The 23,803-nt window shown below is 37.5% G+C and overlaps 1 long non-coding RNA gene across 2 annotated transcripts in view; it reads right to left on the bottom strand.

The window, feature by feature from the left end:
- Window positions 1–18,352, bottom strand: part of LOC122843605 — a 28,514-nt gene extending 10,162 nt beyond the window's left edge. The window contains exons 1-3 of one of the 2 annotated variants that reach the window (XR_006372745.1): window positions 18,272–18,352; window positions 15,467–15,923; window positions 6,385–7,499 (exon numbers count right to left, since the gene is read on the bottom strand). This is a non-coding gene — a long non-coding RNA (uncharacterized LOC122843605). Of the gene's footprint in view, window positions 1–6,384; window positions 7,500–15,466; window positions 15,924–18,271 lie in introns of those variants that run through there. The other variant, XR_006372746.1, reaches the window with a different exon arrangement.
- Between the last annotated feature and the right edge of the window lie 5,451 nt (window positions 18,353–23,803).

The following is a 23,803-nucleotide window of genomic DNA, read 5'->3' as shown; positions in this document are numbered from 1 at the left end:
AGAAATGCATTATTTGGAATATTTTGGTTCACTTCCAGGAAAATTGCAATTGCAGAAAGAAATGATAGAAAATAACAAAGGTCTATATAACTATTAAGATTAAAGCTGTTAAGATTAAACAGAAATTCCAGGAAAACGAGAATATCTAATAATCTGTTTGCTCAAATTTGAGGATGCATTTTAGAGATTATTTTCAAAACACAACATCCATCCACCCATCCATCCATCCATCCATCCATCCATCCATCCATCCATCCATCCACCCATCCATCCATCCATCCATCCACCCATCCATCCATCCATCCATCCATCCATCCATCCATCCATCCATCCATCCATCCATCCATCCACCCACCCATCCATCCATCCATCCATCCATCCATCCATCCATCCATCCATCCATCCATCCATCCATCCATCCATCCACCCATCCATTCATCCATCCATCCACCCATCCATCCATCCATCCATCCATCCACCCATCCATCCACCCATCCATCCATCCATCCATCCACCCATCCATCCATCCATCCATCCATCCATCCACCCATCCATCCATCCATCCATCCATCCATCCACCCATCCATCCATCCATCCATCCATCCATCCACCCATCCATCCACCCATCCATCCATCCATCCACCCATCCATCCATCCATCCATCCATCCATCCATCCACCCATCCATCCATCCATCCACCCATCCATCCATCCATCCATCCATCCATCCATCCATCCATCCATCCATCCATCCATCCACCCATCCATCCATCCATCCATCCATCCATCCATCCATCCACCCATCCATCCATCCATCCATCCATCCATCCATCCATCCATCCATCCATCCATCCATCCACCCATCCATCCATCCATCCATCCATCCACCCATCCATCCATCCATCCATCCATCCACCCATCCATCCATCCATCCACCCATCCATCCATCCATCCATCCATCCATCCATCCATCCATCCATCCATCCATCCATCCATCCATCCATCCATCCATCCATCCATCCATCCATCCATCCATCCATCCACCCATCCATCCATCCATCCATCCATCCATCCATCCATCCATCCATCCATCCATCCATCCATCCATCCATCCACCCATCATCCATCCATCCATCCATCCATCCACCCACCCATCCATCCATCCATCCATCCATCCATCCACCCATCATCCATCCATCCATCCATCCATCCATCCATCCATCCATCCATCCAGAATAAAAATGATTAAAATTATTTTTGTTACTCTGAGCTCGTATCGTCAGCTCTGCCCAAAAGTGTTTTGCAATTCAAAATCTTTTAAATAAGCTGATTGTTGAATTAACATTTTGAAATAATTTTGCATTTTTTGACAACAAAATGAAAAAAGTTAATGGGAGAAACCGTGTTGCAAAATTAAACTTATTAAGATGCAGCACAAAGAAGAGGATCAGCAAGCAGATCTAATTTAGACCGCAGGGAGCAGATTGCAAATAATATGGAATAATTTCTAATAAAATGCTAATTGGGACAAAACATCACCCATATCCTTGTTGTTCAATAATTTATTATAATGAGTGATGAGTGAAAGTTCTGCTATTTACTTTTCCATGTCTCTTATATAGTTCTAATTCATTTCCTTTAATATTTTTTCCTTATATTTTTGTCTTTTTAAATATAATATTTAGCTGTTTCTGTTGATATTCTGCTGCTGGAGGCCAAATTTCCCAGATGAAGCTTCCTGAAGGATTAAGAAAGTTAAAATCTATTTTAATCTAATAAGTTTTTCAAGCATAAATCCCAGATGTTTCAGATTGTTTTTTGTTCTTCATGAATAAAATCATCATTTGAAAACTTATTTAATTTTTTAATCGGGGTATCTTTGTATGATTTTGATCATGTGTAACAAAAGAAGAATAAATCTGTAAGAGTGGAAATACCTTTTCACTGCACAGTATCTAGAAAAGTCAGAAAAAATGTATTTACCTCTTCTTATAAAGAGATCTTTTGTTTTGTAATAATGAATGATGACATAATACCCAGAAATTATAGTAAAGTAAAAATAGCACTGCTTCAAGTAAAACTAAAAAGTAACAAAAAATATTTGGGAAAAAATCTACTGACGTGCCGATTTAATGTTTAAAAATCACAAACTCAGACGCACCAAGATATACAGTTAAGTGGAAATTTTGACAATAATTCAGATAAGAAACAAAAAATAGCAAAATCGGGGAAAATAAAAAAATTCAGTTTCTTTCAATATAAACTAATGAAACAAAAACTGCAGAGTGTCTGGTGACTTTTTGGTTAAAACATGTTTGTTCCTCATTTAGTGGTTAGAAAATACAGAAATTTTACTCAAGTAAAAGCAGAAATACTTCATAATAAAATTACTCAATAAAAAGTAAAAAGTACAAAGCAGTAAAATTACTCCTAAAAGTTTATTTTTTTCAGAAAAATCACTCAAGTAGCTGTAACTACCAAACTCTGCATAATATAACTTCAAACTCCAAATCGCAGAAGGGTCACTCTGAAATTCATGTTGGCACACACACACGCACACACGCACACACACACACACACACACGTGTCATCTGTTAACCAGATTGTAGCTCAGCGCCGGCTGATCGGTGCAGAGCGGACCAAACTGTGTTGGTGATGAAACGACGCTCCATCATCACCATTACATAATAATTGCTATTGACTGCCACCATTTTCTTATTACTGACAAGCATATCTTTATAGGTGTGTGTGTGCGTGTGTGTGTGTGTGTGTGTGTGTGTGTGTGTGTGAATGACTCATCTTGTGGGACATTCAACTATTTATGTTCAGAGATTTGAGGGGGAAATAAGATCCACCCGACTATCAGCCTGCAGGAAGGGGATTATTAGAAGACAAGCAGCGTTTCCAGGAAAGACGTGGAAAGTACCTCTGCATGTCAGTTAAATGTCAAACACAACAACACCACTCAGGCTACATGACTCACAATATTTATGTTTCTGGAGAACCAGGCGGCCCTGAAAGCTGCAGTTTTAGATTAACAGACAAAAAATAAAAAAATTAAAATAAAAATGTGCCTCTCAGGCCATTTTACCTCCTCTCAGTTTTTTCATGATTGCCACAATGGGCTCTCAGAGATTATAACCATGGCGACAGAAAGAAACAGCCACAGCAATAACGGCCCTCTTACTGAGAAAGAGCAACAGGTTTTATCAGACATTAAAAAACTAAAATTTCCACAAACACAAATGGATTTGAACTGGTCATAAATAGGACTTAACACAAAGGAGTCTTCAAAATGTTTATGCAAATTTGTATTAAAAGTAGAGCTGTTAAACTTTTAAAATTATGTAACTTTATGTTATTAAAGCTAAAGTTTAATCAGTAATACTTTTATAACAGATGAAAGTATGTCACGTTTATGACGGTGTTATGTCACGTTTATGACGGTGTTATGTTCATGACGGTGTTATGTCACGTTTATGACGGTGTTGTGTCACGTTCATGACGTTGTTATGTCACGTTCATGACGGTGTTATGTCACGTTTATGACGGTGTTGTGTCACGTTTATGACGGTGTTATGTTCATGACGGTGTTATGTCACGTTTATGACGGTGTTGTGTCACGTTTATGACGGTGTTGTGTTACGTTTATGATGGTGTTATGTCACGTTTATGATGGTGTTATGTCACGTTTATGATGGTGTTATGTCACGTTTATGACGGTGTTATGTCACGTTTATGACGGTGTTATGTCACGTTTATGATGGTGTTATGTCACATTTATGACGGGTGTAGTGTCACGTTTATGACGGTGTTATGTCACGTTTATGATGGTGTTATGTCACGTTCATGACAGCATTCCCCCGGACCGAACTTGAAAATTGGACGTTACACTGCTAGCACTTAGCAACAACTCAGAGGGGAAGTGAGAGTGCTGCCCAACGCAAATTACGACCCGGCCGGAACACGGTCCATTAAATAATACAACATAATTTAATGAAGCTTTGGACCAGGTACACTTTCCTTGAGGAATTTTAATAATCAAGATACTCGAATTATTCAAGGAATCATTACAGCCCTAGTTAAGAGTGTCCTTATTTACTGAATGATGCTTCATGACAGCAGTCGTAAACATTTATGAAGACTCCTTTGTGTTCCTAACAGGTTATGTTTACGACAGTGTCATGTTATGAACACCCTTCAAATAAAGTGCTACCCACAATTATAAATTATAAATGGATTCTCCTCATTAAGGGGGAAAACCTATGCTTTTTACTTTACATATATATGTTTTAAATTGGTGTAAATACAAGTTTGTTCCCCTCTGCTTCCAAATAGAATTTTCTTTTTGTCCTTCCAAAAAAGCCTGGATCTATTTCTGCAGCATTTGGTCCATTAATCCCAGCAGCTGGTGCTGGAATGTTGCTGGTAACACTGGGTAGCTGATTGATATCACACACATGATGGAGTCAGCACACAGCTTCAGTTATTACAGCAGAAACCACCGACCAGGACTCAGACCTGAACATTCAGAGCCACATAAAGAGAGTTACAAAGCCGGCCTTCTATCGCCTGAAGAACATCTCTAGGATTAAATGACTAATGTCCAAAATAAACTTAACTGATTGATTGAAAGTTAATTTAAAAGCGTGAAAGAAAAAGAAAACACTCAAATATTTCCCACAAAAAGAGGAGAGATTCCCATGGGAACAATTTAAAATGACATTTGATCGTATGTTGCCCACTTTTGTCTGACTTTATGAAATGCTGCTGTGATGGTGGGAGTAGTTTGTGCTAAAATGTTACATGAAGGTATTTTTACTGCTGAACGCATGAATTTGGAGACTTGAAGTTTCCAAGAATAGTTATTTTCATAAAATATGAGTCATAGTACCCAACAATATAATCAATTTTCATTAAGTTAAAATTTGGAAATTGAATTAGTGCAGTAACTCTGTAAGTAAACCAAATTTATTTGCATTTTACTACCAATTTCCAAAGGTTTCCTGTTTTTTTACACTGCCTGTTTTGTTTTTTTTCCCTCCCCTCCAGGGGTCGTTTGTGGGCTCTAGTGTCCCTAATGTGACAGTAGGCTGACAGGAAAGGGGGAAGGAGAGGAGGAAAGACATGCGGTAAATGTCGACGGGTCTGGGAATCAAACCGTCGCGAACTCAAAGCCTCCAAAAGTGGGTCGCACTGTCCACTACGCCACCACAGCACGCCCACTGCCTGCTCTTTTTCTAAAAAAATGTTTTCCAATTGTTTTGTTGTTGGTAATTTCAACATGTAGAAAAATATCACCTGTTGAACATCATAGGCTTATATTGTGAGGTTAAAATGGTTTTCAATAACAAAAGTTTAGTGGGACATTTTTGCTGAAACGTCCTATCCAAATAAACATGGAAATGTTGACATTTCCAGATTAGTCCAAATGTATCAAAATAGATTTTCTGCAGCCTTAACGTCTCCTCAAAGCCACTTCTTTCTCGCTCTCTGGATTGGCCAGACTATACAAACTCGTTGCCATAGCAACTGACAACGCCCCTAAAAAAAATACTGAAATATTTCAGAGCACAAAGAGCAGAACATTCAGTCTATTGCAGTAGTATAGTTTTAGGCTTAATGTTTATTCTGCGATTATTGATAAGTGATTGCTGTGGTAAGAGGGGAAAACTATAAACATATCGCTGCACTTTACTGTGTGGCTAGCTCGCTGTTACTGTCTCTTACTCTGCAGTTGTGGAGTCACAATGTCTGGGATCATGAGCGCCCCCTGCCATGAGGCAAGAGAACTGCCTGCCTCACCTCAAATCTGTTCTCTGCCGTTTCTGATCGCTCCCCAGCACGAAACGATGACCAAAACCACTGTACATTATATACGTAAGCTAAATTATGGAAAATCAGTGCATATATTAAATGTTTTTTAGCCATTTTTTTTTTCAGACAGGGGGAACATGCTCTCAGAAAATGGCAGCCAGTGCAGTTAGTGAGAGGTTGATCCATCCCAGGTGAGGCTCAGCTCTCTCCTGCTTCATCGGCTTCGCTTCCAAGGATTTGAATGGAAATTGCAAAAATTCAACAATTTTGAAGAAAAAACTGATCAGAATTGGTTAAGCTAAGTGACAAATAGGTACTTTATAGCACAAACTACAGGGTGAAAATAGCAATACAAATTATTTTCTCATTATGTATTATTTTTCCCTGACCCACATCACTGATTACTACATAATATTGAAATTAGAGCCGTTCCTTTGTTTGGAGGTTAAACATACGCTGCAGCTGTTAGAGGAGAATTACTACGGCAGCGTTTTCCATGTTGATTATCTTGTTCTGTTGAAGTCTGAACTTTAAGACACATATTATTGCCACCTGTCAGTAACTCATACAAATTTATTATTACAATATTATGACTTATTTCTGGTATTAGTGTGGTACTCTGTCGCAGTAACATAAAGTAAAATGTTTTTGTAGAATTATTTCCAATAAGCTGAATTTTGTGCTTGTAAGGCGACAAAATGTAAAAATCTTGTTGGTAACTGAATACATCTCCAAGGTAACAGGATCCAGCGTCCCGGTTGCACTGTTTTAATAAAATGTAATTAAACAGCGCATTAATCAGCAGCCACATCGATTTCCGCTGCTCCTTAGTGTCTGAAGAGCTTCAGCTCAACCACTGAATGTGTTTCTAACTAGAGGAAGTGATTGTTGCCACAGTGACGCCTGACAGCTCGTCAATAAGTCGCCCCAGCAGGTAAGCCGGACAGGAGCAAGCAAGAGACCAACGCTGCCCACAGGAAGCGCGGGAGCAGGGAGAGGAGGACAGACAGCGGCCCGAACATTAGGACGTTTTTCTGCTCTCCGCTTTTCAATTTAGCAGCCGGCGCAGAGGGAGCGGCGCCCAGCTGCGTCCAGACGCAGGAGGATGATTGCTGAGCTAATAGTGGACAGAAAAAAGCTGGAGTCGGAGCAAACATGGCCGCCGTCCAGATGATTCTTATTGTGAGAATCATGAGAACCATCTATTACCGTCAGCTTTTTTTAATGCCAGAAACGTGTTCAACATTAAGGCTTGATGACAGCACTTCTGATCTTATCTATTCGTTTATTTGCTTCTTTGTCTCCCACTGCTCATGAAGACATTCAGAGTGTGAAAGTGACAGCAGGGTGTTGAATGTTTTCTGCTCTCACTTTCTAATGTCAGGCTCTGGACTCGTTTTCTGTCTCTCCACACTTCATCTCGCTTTACTTCACTGCTGTAATTACTCTCTCTGCGTCTCATCTCACTGTTGATAAAATCTATTTATCTGATGGCAGGAAGTGTTTTGGTGTCAATGCCTCTCCTCATCCCTCCATCTGTCCATCCGTGTTTTGTTTTGTTTTGTTTTTTTACGCTGTTTGTCTCTTGCTCTGTTTCAGGTTTGGTTGTTATTTTCCGGCATAAACAATCAGTGGTGACAGCAGGCTCCCCCGCTGCGTCTGCACACATCGTCGGCGTCTCGACTAAAAGAAAAAGAAAGAAAAATGACCCCCGACTGCCAAACCCGACACACAATCGGCGCCTTGAACAAGCAAGAGTCTGTGCGTAACGAAGGCCCCGTCCAGATTAATCCAACTGTATCAGAATAGATTTTAACTCTCACATTCAACACATTTTTTGTTGTTCAAAACAAAGGTTTTTGAACACTTTCTGAAGGATAATACTTTACAAATTTCTGTTTTTATGGATAAGGTATCTGTAGAATATTGAAAAAGATTACTACATGATATTAGAAATGAATAGTAACTTTGTTTGGAGGTTAAACATACACTGCAGTTGTTAGAGAAAGATTGCTTAGCACAGCTTTAGCCATGTTGAGCATCTTGTTCCTTTGAAATCTGATCATTAATGCACATATTACTGCCATCTGCTGGAAGGGAGTGAGTATTACAGTGTTTATGATTAAAATCCTGAATGCTACAAATCAGATTGTCTTCTCAAAAAGCAAAGAAAGAAAAGATTCGGAGCGTCATAAACCCCAGACAAGGTCTTTGCATGTTAGTGGAAAACTTCATGTACTACTAGAATGCAAAGTTTTCTGTTTTCTGCCTCAGAAAGTTTTGCTAAAAAGGTTCTCCAGAGTCCTGCTAGTGACCTCATTATTTGACTCAGCTGTGTTGAAGTAGAGACACATCTAAAGGTTGCAGGAGACCGGCCCTACAGGACCAGGAGTTGCCCACCCCTGATTTAGCACAATGTAAATATTTAATCAACGAACCCAATTTCTCCAGATTTTAACATCGTTTTTAACGGCAGGTTGACAACTGAGAACCACAAAAATAAACAAAACAAATAAATGGCAACAAAAAACGTTTTATAATAGATTTCCAGATAGAAATTTAAAAACCCTTCACAGCTCACACATACGGAAGACAATTAGTGCAACTAAAATCAGACATATGGTTATTTACTCAAAATTAAGCATTCTGGTACATTTCTCTCAGAATATTGACTTTAATCTTCTGATTCTGTCAATCAAAATCCAAACAAATATCCAAACATTCTTAGTTGTATGTCAATAATGTTGTTAGTATATATATAAAAATAATGGCAAAACAATTTATTCCTTCTTGTACAAAGTCAAATGTCAGAAGAAAGTAAGAATTTTGAAACTAAAGTCAATTTATTTTTGTTATTGTCCCCAATGGTGTTCCGTACACCATGGAGTAGCAAAGAACTCGAATTCTGACCAATCAAACCTCCGCCCATATATAAAAAATGTAAATGTTTAATATCTAGGTAAAACCGCAATTAAAACCCTTAAAATTATAGAAATGAAGTCACTTTAAGTAATTTTCTGGTCTAGATTCATGTGGAACAACAAAAGCGATCGTTTTCACTAAACAACTTTCAGTGTCGTTGACAGTAAATCTGCAGAAAAAGAGTTGAATATGACAAAACCAACGAAGCGAGACGTAGAGAGAAAAGAGAGCGATGCTCTCAGACACCCTGATGTTCCAGTTGGACGATCGTCGTCTCTTTTCAACGGCCTGAGATGCAAACATCGTGTTGTCTTCTCCTTACGTCTCTCTCATGTTCCTGATGTTTTTAGTTTCTGTATTTGCTTCATATCTACATTTTTGGACCCTTTCATGAAGGTTTTTACTGCTTTTTTCCGTTAAATCATCCTTTTCTTGCCTTCTGTTAAATCTATGCGCTCTTTCATTTAATTTAGATTTTTGTGGTTTACGTTTCTTCTCTGATCCTTTTGCAGATATTTTGAGTTTTTAGCCTCTTCCCTCTTTTGAAATAATTTTGCCAGTCTTCTGACTCTTTACCCCTGCAAGCGGTTTCTGTTTCCTTTTGAACATTTTGCCTTATATGTTCATGAAGTCTCACTTAAACACATTATAAGAACTGGGAGGAAGAAAGATTTTTTTTTTAAATCAGGGATTTTTAACTTGAATGACTTCAGACACAAGCAGAAATATTTCTGGTGTTATGTGGGGAATTAAATCACCAGAGACTGATAGAAATGCTACATTGTCAAGTCTTTTTACTGCTTGGAGTTGAAGAATAATAAACAGAATACAGATTTCTGAGGTTTTTCATGCAAGCAACTTTAAAAACAAAAATGTTATTTTGTGACACGGTGCTTCATTATGTTGGAAAAGGCATTTTTATCACAAAACTGGAACTGTATCATTGGAAAAAGGAAGATCTGTAAAGATGGCAACCTGACGCTTCAGTTGCACCATTTTTATGAGATAGTCTGGTATCTGTTTTAATTAATGGTTGATTTGTGTGAAGTTTTACTAGGAGCAATGTCCTTGCCAGTGAAAGTCTTGACAAAAAGCAGTGATGGCAGCATGAGTTTCCCTGGAGGAAACCATCATGGACAAAGTAAGAACATTTTCTACCATCTCTTTGTTTTTAACCAACCTTTCACGGATGATTCAATCAGATCAAAGATATCACATAAAGTTAAATTAATAGTTTGGCATTATAGCGTCTTTTCCACCGACTATATAATGGTGCAAATTGGAATTATGAAAATAAATTTGCTTTATGGAAGCATGCTAATTTTGAAATTTTGCACTAGGATGAGGTGAGTTTTTGTTGTATTTTTTATAACATTTTTGTTGAATCTGGAGTCATGTGACCAATCACCAGATGTTTCTACTGGCAGAAACGACAAAGAACCTGACAGGAAGTGGTTGGAAGATGATGTTTTTTATTGACTTGTCTGAACAAATTTATTCACATGATTTTAATTGTGTTTCTTACTGCAATTGCAAAATTGTGTTTTTTTTTTCTACATTAGATGAATATCGTCAAGGTTTTATGTACATTTGTAGTGGAAACCCAAAATAATAATATTACCTAATGGTAATATTAGTGAAGTGAAGATATTTGTGATGGTTTTCAACAACTTTGCATCAAAGCTGTCATGGTGAGATGATTAATAAGGTGTAGTTCTTAAATCCTTTGTCTATTTGTTTCTTAAAGTCTAATTTTTTAATTAATCAAAATGAATTAAAATTCTAACAGAAGTAAGGAGTGATTCATCTTACGTAACAAAGATAGGAAAGGTTGGATGCATCCATCTGATTAATTTAGTTAGATTGTGAAAGTGATTGATTAATAAAAGGCGACATTATTGAAGGTAGCTCAATAATAACTACAGTAATTTAATTTAATATGAGATCATTATTCACAGCAACACCCAACAGACTACCACAGTAAAAACTTAAGAGGCAAATTTAGCAAAAACTGATTTTTGCTAGTTTCTTTCCTGCTCTTTTCTTAGTGCGTTTTATCTTTTCCTTCTCTAAGGTCTATTTCTGTATCTTTGAGATCATTAATGTCTCTATATTTTTGGTCTGTTATTCTCTAATTAAATTTAAACCTTTGTGTTTCTTGCTTTGAGATGCTATTTCTGTCTTCCTCTTATTCCCAGCTGTCTAGCTCTCCCTCTGTGAGTCAGCAAATATGGACAAGACAAACACATAACAAAAATCTAAATATAAAGCGAGATGCGAGAGGTCGAGTCTGGATATAAATGATCTGACAGCTAATCTGTTTCCTTCTCCATATTCAATCATCAGTTCTGTCTGGGATTCGGGTTCGTATTGACCGCACGCCGTCCACTCTGGGGCCGTATCCGGATGTCAACAGCTTTGGCGTCACTGCATTTTCACTCGGTGTGTTTTTAACACTTTCACCTCGGATGGTGTGAAAAAAATACCTTAAAATGTTGCAGAGGAAGCTTCTTGAACACCAGAGACGCTCCTGTTACTAACTCAGCTCTGGGAGTTAGAAATATTCAGAAGGAGGAAAGAAAAATCAGAACATGCTGATTCATACCGACTTTAAATACAAAAACAGCTTGAAAACTTTCTGCTTAAAAGGGCCAGAGTTATGTAAAATCTTTACATCATGTTACAATGTTATTCTCTTTTTCAGGCATGTCTAAGAGATCCTTTAATCTCCATGGCAACCATTCAGCTGTAAAAAAAATGCCACGGTGGACTTAGCTCCGCCTTCAAGGCGCAGCTCCTCCTCAGAGCTGCTGCTTCCAAGTTTCCTAACTCCTACAGACTAGCCAGCAGCAATTAGCAAACACCAGGTGGAACTGCACATCTGCTGAGCTCATTGTAGGAAATACTTCTCCCTGAAATCATTAATAGAGGAACGATGTTGACCTCTTGAAAGCGGAGTTTCAGAAACAGCAGGAGTTTTTAAAGAGATAGAGCCCCATTTTCAGGGAGTTAAATTACAAAGTCAATGTTTGATATACATGTCATTTTTATAACAACTTAAGTTAACATGGTTACTTGATTGTGCTATAAAGTGGCACCCTGTGCCTGGAAAATACATAATACTTCCACTTTGAAGTGTTTTTGTTTTACTGCAAATAATATCTTCAACTCACTTTTCAGTGCATTTACTTCTCTAAGTTACACAAAATTTATCTTACATTCTGATTCCCCTCCATCATCTTGTTCCCAAATTATATCCCTCAGATATTCTTTTTGTCTTAAAAGACCAAATATTTAATACAGTATGCAGATGAAGCCTTCAAGGTATGCAGAAAAAGCAATAATGCACAAAACGTTACATTTTCTGATAACTCTTGTTAAAATACGATGCTTCTGCGCCTTTTTTCAAACATCTGCTGTAATTTCTAATAAATTCCATTTTAATTTTGACTGAGATCAAATTAAAGCAGATGCACGTCTCAGAGAAAGCTGAAGAGAAACTCGGCCCAAAGCCGAATCAGACTGCACAGTTATCACAGAAGCAAGTTTAAGGTTTCTACAGCCCAGTTATTGAACAAAGCTGGTCCACTGTTGTGCACTGAAGTGTGGATGAACAGACGAGGCATCTCCATCTCTTTTGTTGGAGTTCTTTAGAAGAAGCACTTTTTATTCTGGGCATAGGAGGCTCTGTTAAAGCTGAGGGTCACTGCAGCTGAAAGCCAATAACTCCAGAAATCAATTGCAGCTCTTTTTTACATTCTAAAAAAGAACATGCTACAAGACATTCCAATGCTCTGAAGGGTCTACATTTAAAATTGCAACTTGGTAAAACACTATATTTTTGAGCTGCTCCATTTACAAAATTTGCAAACTCCAAAAAATACAAAGGAGGCAAAATTACAATCAAACTCACCATAATTTCCTCCAGCTACTCCTGATTAAATTTGCCCTCTACATTATTTTGCATCTGAATGGGAACTAAAAAGCATTTTTTACTGCTAATAAAGCTTCCTGAATGTGTATAACTACCAGTTTAATTTAGCAGGTAAAAATACATACATTTCTTAATTCTTAAGTTCCCACGTGTTAAATAAATAAGCCACAACTTGGTTGTGCTATTGCGAAAAAAGCTAAAATAAATTTGTGGGGTTTAAAATAATTGCTCAATCCTGCCACCATTAGGCCAGAATGGAAATTACAGAACAAGTTATTGGTTCCGGTAATTTTCAGTTGATTTTTTTATTTCTTTCATTTCCATCCATCCATCCAGCTACTGGATCCATCTTCCTCCTCATGGTCACATTTAAACACAGCCTATTTAACTTTCACAAATGTCCTCTATTTGATATATACAGGATAAAATAAGTATTGAAAATGTCACAATTTTTGACAGTGATCATATTTCTAAAGATGCTATTGACATCAAATTTTCACCAGATGTTGGTAACAGCCCCAGTAATCCAGGCATAAAACCATTTAAAGACCCAATGTGTGGGAAAATGGGCCAAAATTACTAGTTAATTCATTCAAAAGGCATCATGAAACTGCCATTACCAACAAAGGCTTTTATACAAATAATAATCTGTAAGCATGTTCGATACTGTGACACATTCACAATGGTTTCTTTCTTTGTGCGGATTACTTTGGTTCTTTCCAACACCTGCTGAAAATTTTATTTTATTTCACCTACTGCACCCTAAATGTTTTCAGCTCAGACACAATTTAATAAATAATAAAAAGTAGTTTTGAAGACTTCATCTGGTCCACATGTGATTCCGCCAGACTTCAAGAGAACAAGCGCCGTCAAACGTTTGCAATAACTGGCAACTTGAACACTACAAACCTGCAGGCTGCTTGTAAATTTAGATGGTTTTCAAGCAATTGGTTAAAGTTTATTCTCTAGCATATTGAAGTCTGGATTTTGACTACATCACACCCAAAGCTTTACTTTTGTGATGTTTTTTTAGTATTTCAGAAGTGGACTTGAAGTGGCTTCAAGTTGTTATCCTGTTAAATAAACTAAGTGTGTTTGAGTTTATATTGTCACAATGCCACTACCACATTTTTCTGTTTTAATTCAAATGCAACATCATAATGGGCACCATCCAAAAAGTTCAGCTTTCCTTTTGTCAGCAATAAAAGATTATTTCCCAAAGTTTTGGGCATTATGAAGATGTTTTTTTGAGAAATGTGCCTTTATGTCTTGAGTACTTCATGTTGCTAAACATTTGCTTGATTCTACAGTTCTGATAACAGAACGTTTTTGTACTAAATCTGGTGTGGACTATTTTTTTCTGTTCCTAAATCAAATAATCATCTAAAAAGTGCATTTTGCATTTACTCACATTATAGTAATCTGAAACCTTTAAGGTTGACAAAAGGTAAGAACAGAAGTAATATGAGGAGGCAAATACTTTTTACAGCACCATGTTGCAGTTTATACGTTGGGTTCACTAATTCTGGAACAATCATTTCATAACAGCGTTTTTATTTAACAATATTATAGATGTGACATGTCAAAATGTTGTTTAGTTATTCGAATTTATTTTGTTTGGTCAATAAGTTGTTTCTTCTGACATTTAATGGTGTATTAAGTTCTGTCACGCTGCTCTTCTCTTGACAGTTGGTGGTTACCATAGTAACCAGTAACTGACAGCTCCTCCCCCTCTTTTTTCCCCCCAGTTGCCGTCGGTAACCGTGGGGCAGAAGCTGCTGGACTGATGTTGACCACCAACCTGATTTCCTATTTTGTTAGAATAAATACAGCAAACCTGAGTTTTTCTTTCAGTAAGTCAACAAACATAAATACTTTTGAAACATAAAACAAATTTTTTCTCCACTAAATTTTGCTTTTTTGTTGTTTAATCATTCCACCCAGATAAATCTTTTGGTGCCGAGTTTCTCTACCAGGACTGTCAACAGATCTTAACTTTCAATTTACTAAAGTAATTAAGGAATAAACAAACGCTGGAAACGTACACCGTAAATAGGATGTTCAATTACTCTGACAAACCAAGAAAAAACCCCACAAAAAAACAGGAACAAATTCAGATAATTGAAACTGAAAACGTTTCACAAAGAGCAGCAACAACCTGTGGATGACACGGCAGCTCATTACTGAGCTCACACACATTTCATCTCTTATTTCTCCCAACAACAAGCATCTCTGTCTGGGTGAATGTGCTTTTTCAATATCGCTTCAATTTTATACACTAATGAATAACTGCAAGATTTGAGGGAAAAGTGACATGGATGTTGGAATCATTGTTAATTTTTGTGACTTTGTTAGTAATTAATAATAACTTGATGATGAATAGTTAAGGTAATAACTAATTTAAATGAATCATTTAAGCTACTTCACAGCCCTGCAAAGGTATAATTTATGTTTATTTAATCAAACTCAGTTTTTACATTTATTTTCTTTGCTGAGGAAAAATTAAAAAATCTTCTGAGCAAACAAACATATCCATGCAAATGTTGGGCGTGATTTTACCAAACGTCTTGCAGTGACAGAGGCAGTTTTTGGCCACAGTTTTCTGGGTGTTTACCGGCTGGGAGACGCCATCACGCCAGACTGGCACAGAAAGGGTCCATGACACGGCTCACCTCCCTGCACCACACCGAACCCTCACATTCTGGACCCACATGCCGGCCAACAGGCACAAACCACGTCAAAATGAAATAAAATAAACCCCCCCAAAGTGACACAAAGGTAAGTTGGGACTCACCCTGCAGAGGCGGCGGCGGCGGTGCCGTCGGGTGCCGGTGCAGCTGGTTGCTTTTTGTTTTTTTTTTGGCGTCGGGGTCACCACCTGAACTCCAACGATGCTGAGAGCTGAAGCGACACTTTCCTGTGTGAACAAGTTGTTACCATCTTCTCGCAGCTTCTCCGGAGACGGAAGCAGAGGTAGAGCAATCCGGGTGACTTGATCCGCTTGTTGTTTTTACATCTTCCTGAACATTTGGCGGGTTTTACTTTGCCAAGACAGAAAGCTCTTCAGTGTCTCTCTCAGCCGCTCTGCTGGCGCCTCGCCTTTCTCTCTTCTCTCCCTGCCTTTCGACAACAACTGAGGGGAAGATGCTCGCTGGCGCTGGCTGTGTCTCGTCGCCCGTGGCAACCAGTTGCTATAGCGATGGACCTGAGCTCATTGGGAGACGAAGGTGATGATGGAGATGCTGGGAGGCCTATGGAAGGTTGGAGGCAGACTGGGAATGATTATTGGGAAGTTTACAGGTCATAAGACTTTGTGGAAGAGCGACAAGAGAGAAAAAATATTTTTGAATATTTAGTTTAATTCTGTTTTGAGTTGTCAGTGTCAGATTCTTATAAAACTTTGTAAAATAAGAAAATTAAATGCACATTTAGTCACTTTTCTCTTTGTTAAATTCTGTTTAGACAACCATCTGATGGGCTGCTGCAGTGTTAATTTTCTGCAGAATATCAAACGTCTTTTTTTTATAAAACAATAGAATAAATAACAGCATTTATTGTCAATTCAGGTGTGACAGCATCATCAGGTATAAAGGTTCACACAAAAAAGTTCTTAAATTGTTGAAACAATAAATATAAAAAAACAAGATTAACAATAACAACAATAATAGTAATAATATAAAATGTACAAATATAAAGCAGAAAGTACTGCACAGTTATTACAAATCAAAATATTAGGGGTGCACTGACTTATCGGCCATCTGATTTATTGGTGCCGATCTGATTTATTGGTGCCGATTTCCTTAATTCTGGGAGATCGGTGATCGGCCAATACTTACATGTGAAGCCAATTTTATCCCTGGATCTTTTCTATCTAAGCAAAAATCGAAAAATCGATCACTGTCCTCTCCTCTCCCATAAGAAATGTTTGACTGATCGATCAGGTCATGTCTGCACGTTTGCAGCAATAATTAGCCCTCTGTTACCAACTCAGGGACTTTCTTGCTATATTTAGCAACATTTCAGACGGTATGTCAGGCTTTATACGAGACAAAACTTGTCTTGTGTGACTTGATTTTGTGTTTTTGCAGTGCAGTGAAGTGTCTGCCACACAATGACAGAGATGAATGTCAGATTGCACAAAATTAGTGCAAACTTGTGCATTTTCAAGTTGATGTGATTTAGAAATCCCATTGTGTCAACAATCAGGTTGCTTTCTTATCCATCCATCCATTTTCTAACACCCTGGTCCCCAGTGGGGTCGGGAAGTGCTAGGTTGCTTTCTTAATGTCTACATAATAATGCAGGTTTAATTTATTTCAGGGAAAATAACAATAACAAAAAAAAAAAATAAAAATCACAAGTTTTCTTTAGAATTTTTAATTAAAGAAATATCAGGTTTTTGTGACCGTCCACATTGTCAGCTTGAACGGTTCTGCTGGAGCGGATGACATCAAGCTTAACTGGCTTCGCTTTTTCACCATAACAGACTGCAGTAACAGCATCATTATGACTGATGAGTCTCTGATTTTTCTATTTATCTCCTGCTCTGTCTGACTCCTGCCATCACTTAACAAGACACAGAGATACTTGAACTCCTCCGCTTTTCTGGTTCAGATCTCTGGTTTCAGAGTTAGATGGGCCGAGTCTTATCAAAGTCACTTCGCACTCGGCTCTGAACAAATCCAATGCACTCCGGAGATAATAGCCTTAAGAAGATTATTTATCTATCTGTTTATCTCTCTCTCTTTTCCACTTCTACCCAAAATATCTGTGACCCTATATTAATCAAGCAATGCCTGAAAAAAGGAAAATAATAATGCAAATCAGAAAATAACTGCTAATATTAAAGGGGAAAAAGTATATCCTAACCCACATATATTAAAACCTTTTTAATGTATTTTGTTTTTTCTTTTTGTTGTTGATTTTTTGTTCTATTTTGTTTCTATTATTCATTCTCTTATCTGGTTATTTTGTAGATCTATGCCTTTTTTTCATCTGCAATGTTTATTTTATATTTGCTAACTGATTGATAAATTTTTTTAAAAGAACAAAAAAAGCTTTAAGAAGCTTTCAGACTGTTCTGCCCGTCAGTGGCAAAAAACAAAGATGTGACACCAAGACTCCAAAACAAAAGACACCCAACATGAGGTTGCTCGACTTTTATGGTAAAATCATCTATTGTGAATTATTTTCAGTGTTTTCCTCAGTAATTGGTGTTAAAAGGAACTTGTGTAAAAATAATAGTTAGCTAGAAATTCCCCCAAATCACAGGAAAATAATTAAAGGAATTATAGAATTGCCACAGACAGCAATAAATTTTAGATTTTATCTTTCAGGATAATAAAAAAAATCCTCACACTGCAAAAGTACAAGATCTTATACAAAGTATTTTCTTGTTTCTTGAGTCGTGGCTCTGTTACGACTTGGACAAAACTTGTCTGCTAATGCCGTAGTTCACTTATATACTGTTTATCGTGCTCATATTCAGGTAAAAAAAAAGAAGCCCACTGTAGGTAGGCAGGTTAAAACAAACAAACAAACAAACAAACAAACAAACAAACAAACAAACAAACAAACAACAATAAAAAGACAGCAGTACCTCCATAGCAGGTCAGAAGTCCATCACATTCAGTGCAACCGGTTGGGAGTCGAAACTCTTCTTCTTGTTGATTTTTTTTTTGTGGGTTGGTAAAAAACGTACAGCAGTACTACCGCCACCTACTGGGGGAGTCTAAACTCAAACTGACAGGCTTCCTTCAGACGAAAACCAAACAAACACACAAAAAAAACAACAACACCACCCAAACATTTACATCTAACTCAGGTAAACTATAATCAAAGTACACAAAATAAATTTAAAAAAATCATAATACTGAAAAAGAACAAAGATGTCGTCACCATTGCGTGACGCTCCCATTGCGCTACGGTCCAAAAAAATCTTGGCTTGAATATTTCAATTACACTCGGGAAAATAATGTTTGACCAAAATGTAGACCTAATGTTTTTGCCAATCGCCAATAAAATTCAAGAAGAAGAAATGTTTGACACTTGAAACAACAAGCGAGGATTAACACTGAGGCAGGGACATCGCGTGGGGACCCACGACGAACCGCGCCAGTTTGAGCAAAAACATAAGTTATGTCGGAGCTTGTTTAAAATTCTTAATATTGATTAAATGTATTGGTTCCACTGGCAATTTACTCCACTTATAACACAGGAAAAATACCTCACCATAAGTAAAATAATCTGTTTGTGAAATTAGAACTATTTAAAATCAATATTAAGAAATCATTTACATAAAACAAATCACGATGCTTAACAGTTGCTTGTAAGTTAGTTTAGTCTTGTTTCAAGTATACTAAGATACTTATACCAGAAACTAGGCCAAAAATACTTGCTAACATTGTGTGGTTTTTCAGTGGTGGAAAATCCGTCTTTAATTATAATTCATAAAGTTATTAACTGCTATACAGCTTAAACATGGGCTTGTGAGCTCCCACTAGTGGAAGAACTCTGTATTGAATGCATTTCCAAATAAAAACACACTCATAATGTTAAATCTGATTATATGTGACTTTTCATTATCAGTGTATCATCTCAGAGCGAGTGTATGAACACACTATTTGTGTTCAGATCGTGTTTGTCTAAAAGCAAAGAGGCGACATGTGACTGCAATCAATGCAAACCTAAAATTATCCCAAACATCCTCACTTGAAACTGCAGCTGCACTGACAGACAGCTGTGTCATTACAGGCCGGTAATTTAAAATGTTTGATGGAGGCGTCACAACAGCATCTGCAACAACACCACGCAGGAAAGAAAAATCACAGCTCAGATGCCGCATGAGCGCTAATTATCACCTCTGTCTGTGTATTTCAGGTATAAAGACACAGAAAAAGGAGCAGTCTTGATTTTGATGATTCAAATTATGGCTGGACTCTTATAGAAGATGCTTGAGTTTATCACTACTAGTGGAAGGCTAGTCTAGGTACTTTATTTTAGCATGTGTTCATGAAGAACAGGGGTCTCAAGCTCCAGTCCTCGAGGGCCTCTGTCCTGCAGGTTTTAGATGTGCCACAGGTACAAAACACTGGAATGAAATGGTTTAATCACCTCCTCCTTGTGGAGATCAGTTCTCCAGAGCCTTGCTAATGACCTAATTATTCTATTCAGGTGTGGTGCAGCAGAGGCACATCTGAAAGTTTCAGGACTGCGGCCCTCGAGGACTGGAGTTTGACACCCCTGATGTAGAAGGACTTGACTGTGGTCAGAATATCTTAAATCAGGGGTGGGCCCTCCTGATCCTGGAGGGCCGGTGTCCTGCAACTCTTAGATGTCTCCCTGGTCCAACACACTTGAATCCAACACCCAAATCTCCTCCTCAGTGCAGTCAGGTTCTCCAGAGTTCTGCTAATGACCTCATTATTTGACTCAGGTGTGTTGAAGTAGAGAAACGTCTAAAAGTTGCAGGAGACCGGCCCTCCAGGACCAGGAGTGCCCACCCCTCTCTTAAACTAACCAACTATTCAGTCTGATCATAATAAGCTCTTAGTCTACACCACATGTGTCAAACTCAAGGCCCAGGGGCCAAATCCAGCCCGCCATATGGTTTTATTAGGGCCACATAAAAATATCCATTAAGGTAATAGTTGTGTGCTTAAAGGGTCAGTATTATGTAATATCGTCTTTTCATGATATAATGTTATTCCCACATCAAAAACATACTTGGAGTACTGCTTTGATTCTTTCACGCATCTGCGGGAAAATCCTTTAATCTCCATGGCAACCGTTCAGCTGTAAAAAAGCCCAGGGTAGACTTAGCTGTGCCTTCGAGATGCAGCTCCTCCTCAGAGCTTCTGCATTACAGAACTCTCCTCCCTTATCACTCTCCCACTCAGCTCCTTCAGACTAGCCAGCAGCAATTAGCAAACATCTCTTGGAGCTGAGTGTCTGATGAGCTCATTATATAAACTACTTCTCAGTACAACGCTGGTAAAAATGTTCCTAAAGAGTTATGGTGATAACTGAAACATTTGTAATGTTCAACAGTTGACAGCAGTTAGTAGCAGTTAAAATTAGTAAAATTTAAAAATAGCTGAAATGCACAACATTAATAATAACAGTTAAAAACATAAGAAAAACTTAGCAAAATTACTCATGAAACACTGCACATTATTCAATTTGTCTAAAATATATACGTCAAAATATAATACTTGTAAAGAAAACACGGAGCTGATTCTAACACAAGCCACAGTTACAAACAGCAACTGAAAAAAGCGGGAGTGGCTGTCAGTTACTGGTTGCTACGGTAACCACCAACTGCCAAGAGCAGCGTAGCAGAACTTAAAACGCCAATAAATGTCCGAAGAAACAAGTTCTTCACTAAACAAAATAAATTTAAAAAATAAATAAACACATTTAGACAAACTTCACATCTATAATATTGTTAAAATAAAACCCTGTTGTAACCTGGTGAAGATAAAAAAATTGAAAGCATGAATTAGAATTGATGTTACTACTTGTGGCCTTTCTCTAATGCGCTAATCACAGCTTGACATCGTCCTGCCGGCTGAAAGAACCTGTTAAAATGATGACATTTCTCTGCAAATTCAACTCATCCAGGAGGAAAAGTGCACATCTGACAAGACTAATGTTACCTTCAGAGTACCTCTGAAATGAGAACGAGAAGCACCAAATCATGTGATTTTTCACTGCCAGAGGTTCGACGCGCAGAGGGGGAGAAAAACACGGCTGCTTTCGAGCTCGCTGAGTTGTTTTGCTGCTAGGAACAAAACCTTCTGCAGAATGAAGGAAACAATTGAGATAAAAAAAAAAGTAGTTTGTCTTATATTATGTTAGATCAAAAGTTGCAAAAACCAATTTAGTGCAGCTTTAAAGCTGAAATCTTAGGAAAGCTTTGACTTTCATACTGTCATATCTTAGGTTAGAGAGTTAATTATTTTTTTATAAGATACTTAAAGGAAGCAGAAAATGACTGACATTAGATGCCCTTTCTGTTTGAACAATGGAGGACAAAGACTGATCAGTACAGGGCTGTGGCCTTGATCTCTTTAACCACGGGCTTTTGTTGAATGTGGTGCAACATTTAACATTTTATTTCCGTTTACAAAAACTCTAAACCTTAACAAGTATTTTTGGTCTAGTTTCTAGTGTGGTACACTTCAAATAAGACAACTAACAGGTAACTTTTCAGCAATAAATAGAATTTGTTTTAAGTCAATATTTCTTGACTGTTGGAAAAAAGTATTAAATTTAACAGGTCAAAGATAAAACTTAAAATCGGTGAACAAGGTGTTTTTTTGGTGCGTTGCTCAGAATAAGACATGCTGTGGTCCTCTGTGTGAGGGGCAGCCAATAAAAAGTCTTTCTGTCTTTTAAGCATGCCGTTTCTGTGCTGTGAAGAGCTTTAAACCAAACGTAAACACTTCCTGAACGTTGTGTGGATCTTATAAACCATACATTTATTTAAAGTCCTGGGAGGCACCGCCGGTTCAGTCTCTCCACAAAGTCTTCATTATCTTTCTGGGTGTCCTCAAGGTCCACCAAGCTGTTAAAATGAATAATGTCCTGCATTTTCCAGGCAGTAAAGGGAATCAAAGCCTCCATGAGGCCAAAGTAGCTCACTGTTCTCCACCTGCCTTGTTTCCATCCCTGCATGCTTCTTCCCAAAGGCCTGCGTCCTGCCAGCACCAGAACTGACACCCCTCCTGTTCGCCATACGGCAAATGGTATGCCTCTTTAGCCCCAACGCAACACAGAGAGTAAAAGAAACCCTTTTCACCAACTGGTTACCAACAGCAAAGGTTTCAGATAAACGTCTCAGATGCAAAACCTCCTCAAACAGATAAAATAAACAGAAATGTCTTCCATAAGGAGTGGAAATTAGGAAATAAGGATCATACATGAGCGTCATGCAGAATTTATAGTTTGGTCACTAGAGGTGGTTCTTAAAGATTCAGGATGTAACTTTTAGAAAAATATGTTTTGTATGTAATATATGAGACAGATAATCTGTGCTGCTATTGCTGTCTGAAGAAATGCCTGGTCAAAAACAAAAAAACAGAGTGAGGGGGAGGGTCTTAGTGCTGTCAATCAACCTCATGTTTGCTGCTAAATGTGCTAATGGCTGAGAAACAACTCACTGTTAAAGGAAAACTGTTTATGCGCCATGCTAACTAACCTTAGCATTCAGGACAGGGTCTGCTGATGTGGAGGAACTGAAGCTCAACAGAGAGCAAGGATGCGAGAGAAACAGCGTGCTCACAGGCATGATTGACAGCGCTACAATCATGCACTGGGAGAAGGTGTAGGACCTTCAATTTCTTTTCACAGATTATCTGTCTGCTACAGTATTGTATTTAAAAAAAATAAAAGTTACATACTGCAACTTTAATGCATTTGTTTTGCTAACGTTTAGGAAAAAGTGCACTTCTAGAGGTTTACTACAACATACTTTTACCTAAAATGAATCACTTCTCTTGGATATCTATTGGAAGCTGAATGAAAAACAAATATATTTTAAACATAAATGCACATTAAGTATCTTACTAAATGTCAAAATGTAGATGCATGTCTCACATTAAGTTCCACTTACTTTAAGTGAAACTTATTGTTTGTGCTCATGGTTTGTTGTTTTAATGTTAATTTCTGTCTTTTGTGCTACTTAGAGATTAAGTGAATATATAAATACCTCATATTGTCAATGGAAATACTTTATTTTGTTAAAAGTAATACCAATTTTAAGTTTTAGATTCATAATAAGTCATAATAAGAAAAAAAGTTTTTAAAAAGTGTTTCATCTGCTTTAATTAATCTTTAAAATTACAGAATTTGCTCACAACTCTTTATGTTTGAGCATTTAAAGCTATGAGTAACTTTATATGCCATAAAGTTATTTTATAACCTTGAAATATTAAAAGATACACAACTTTGCCCCAACAAAACAGAGAATTAAAGAAACCCTAAAATAAAAGAAATTATAATTAAATTTTAATTAGTTATGTCATTTTAAAATATTAAATATTCTAATTTAAAATATTTAGTCAGATTACTCAGTTCTTGAGTGTGAATTAAATATCTAAGTGTTGAAATTTGAGCATTGATAGTTTTA

This window comes from Gambusia affinis, linkage group LG14 (assembly GCF_019740435.1).
Source record: "Gambusia affinis linkage group LG14, SWU_Gaff_1.0, whole genome shotgun sequence".
Taxonomy (NCBI): Eukaryota; Metazoa; Chordata; class Actinopteri; order Cyprinodontiformes; family Poeciliidae; genus Gambusia; species Gambusia affinis.
This window is presented reverse-complemented; position numbering and strand designations above follow the sequence as displayed.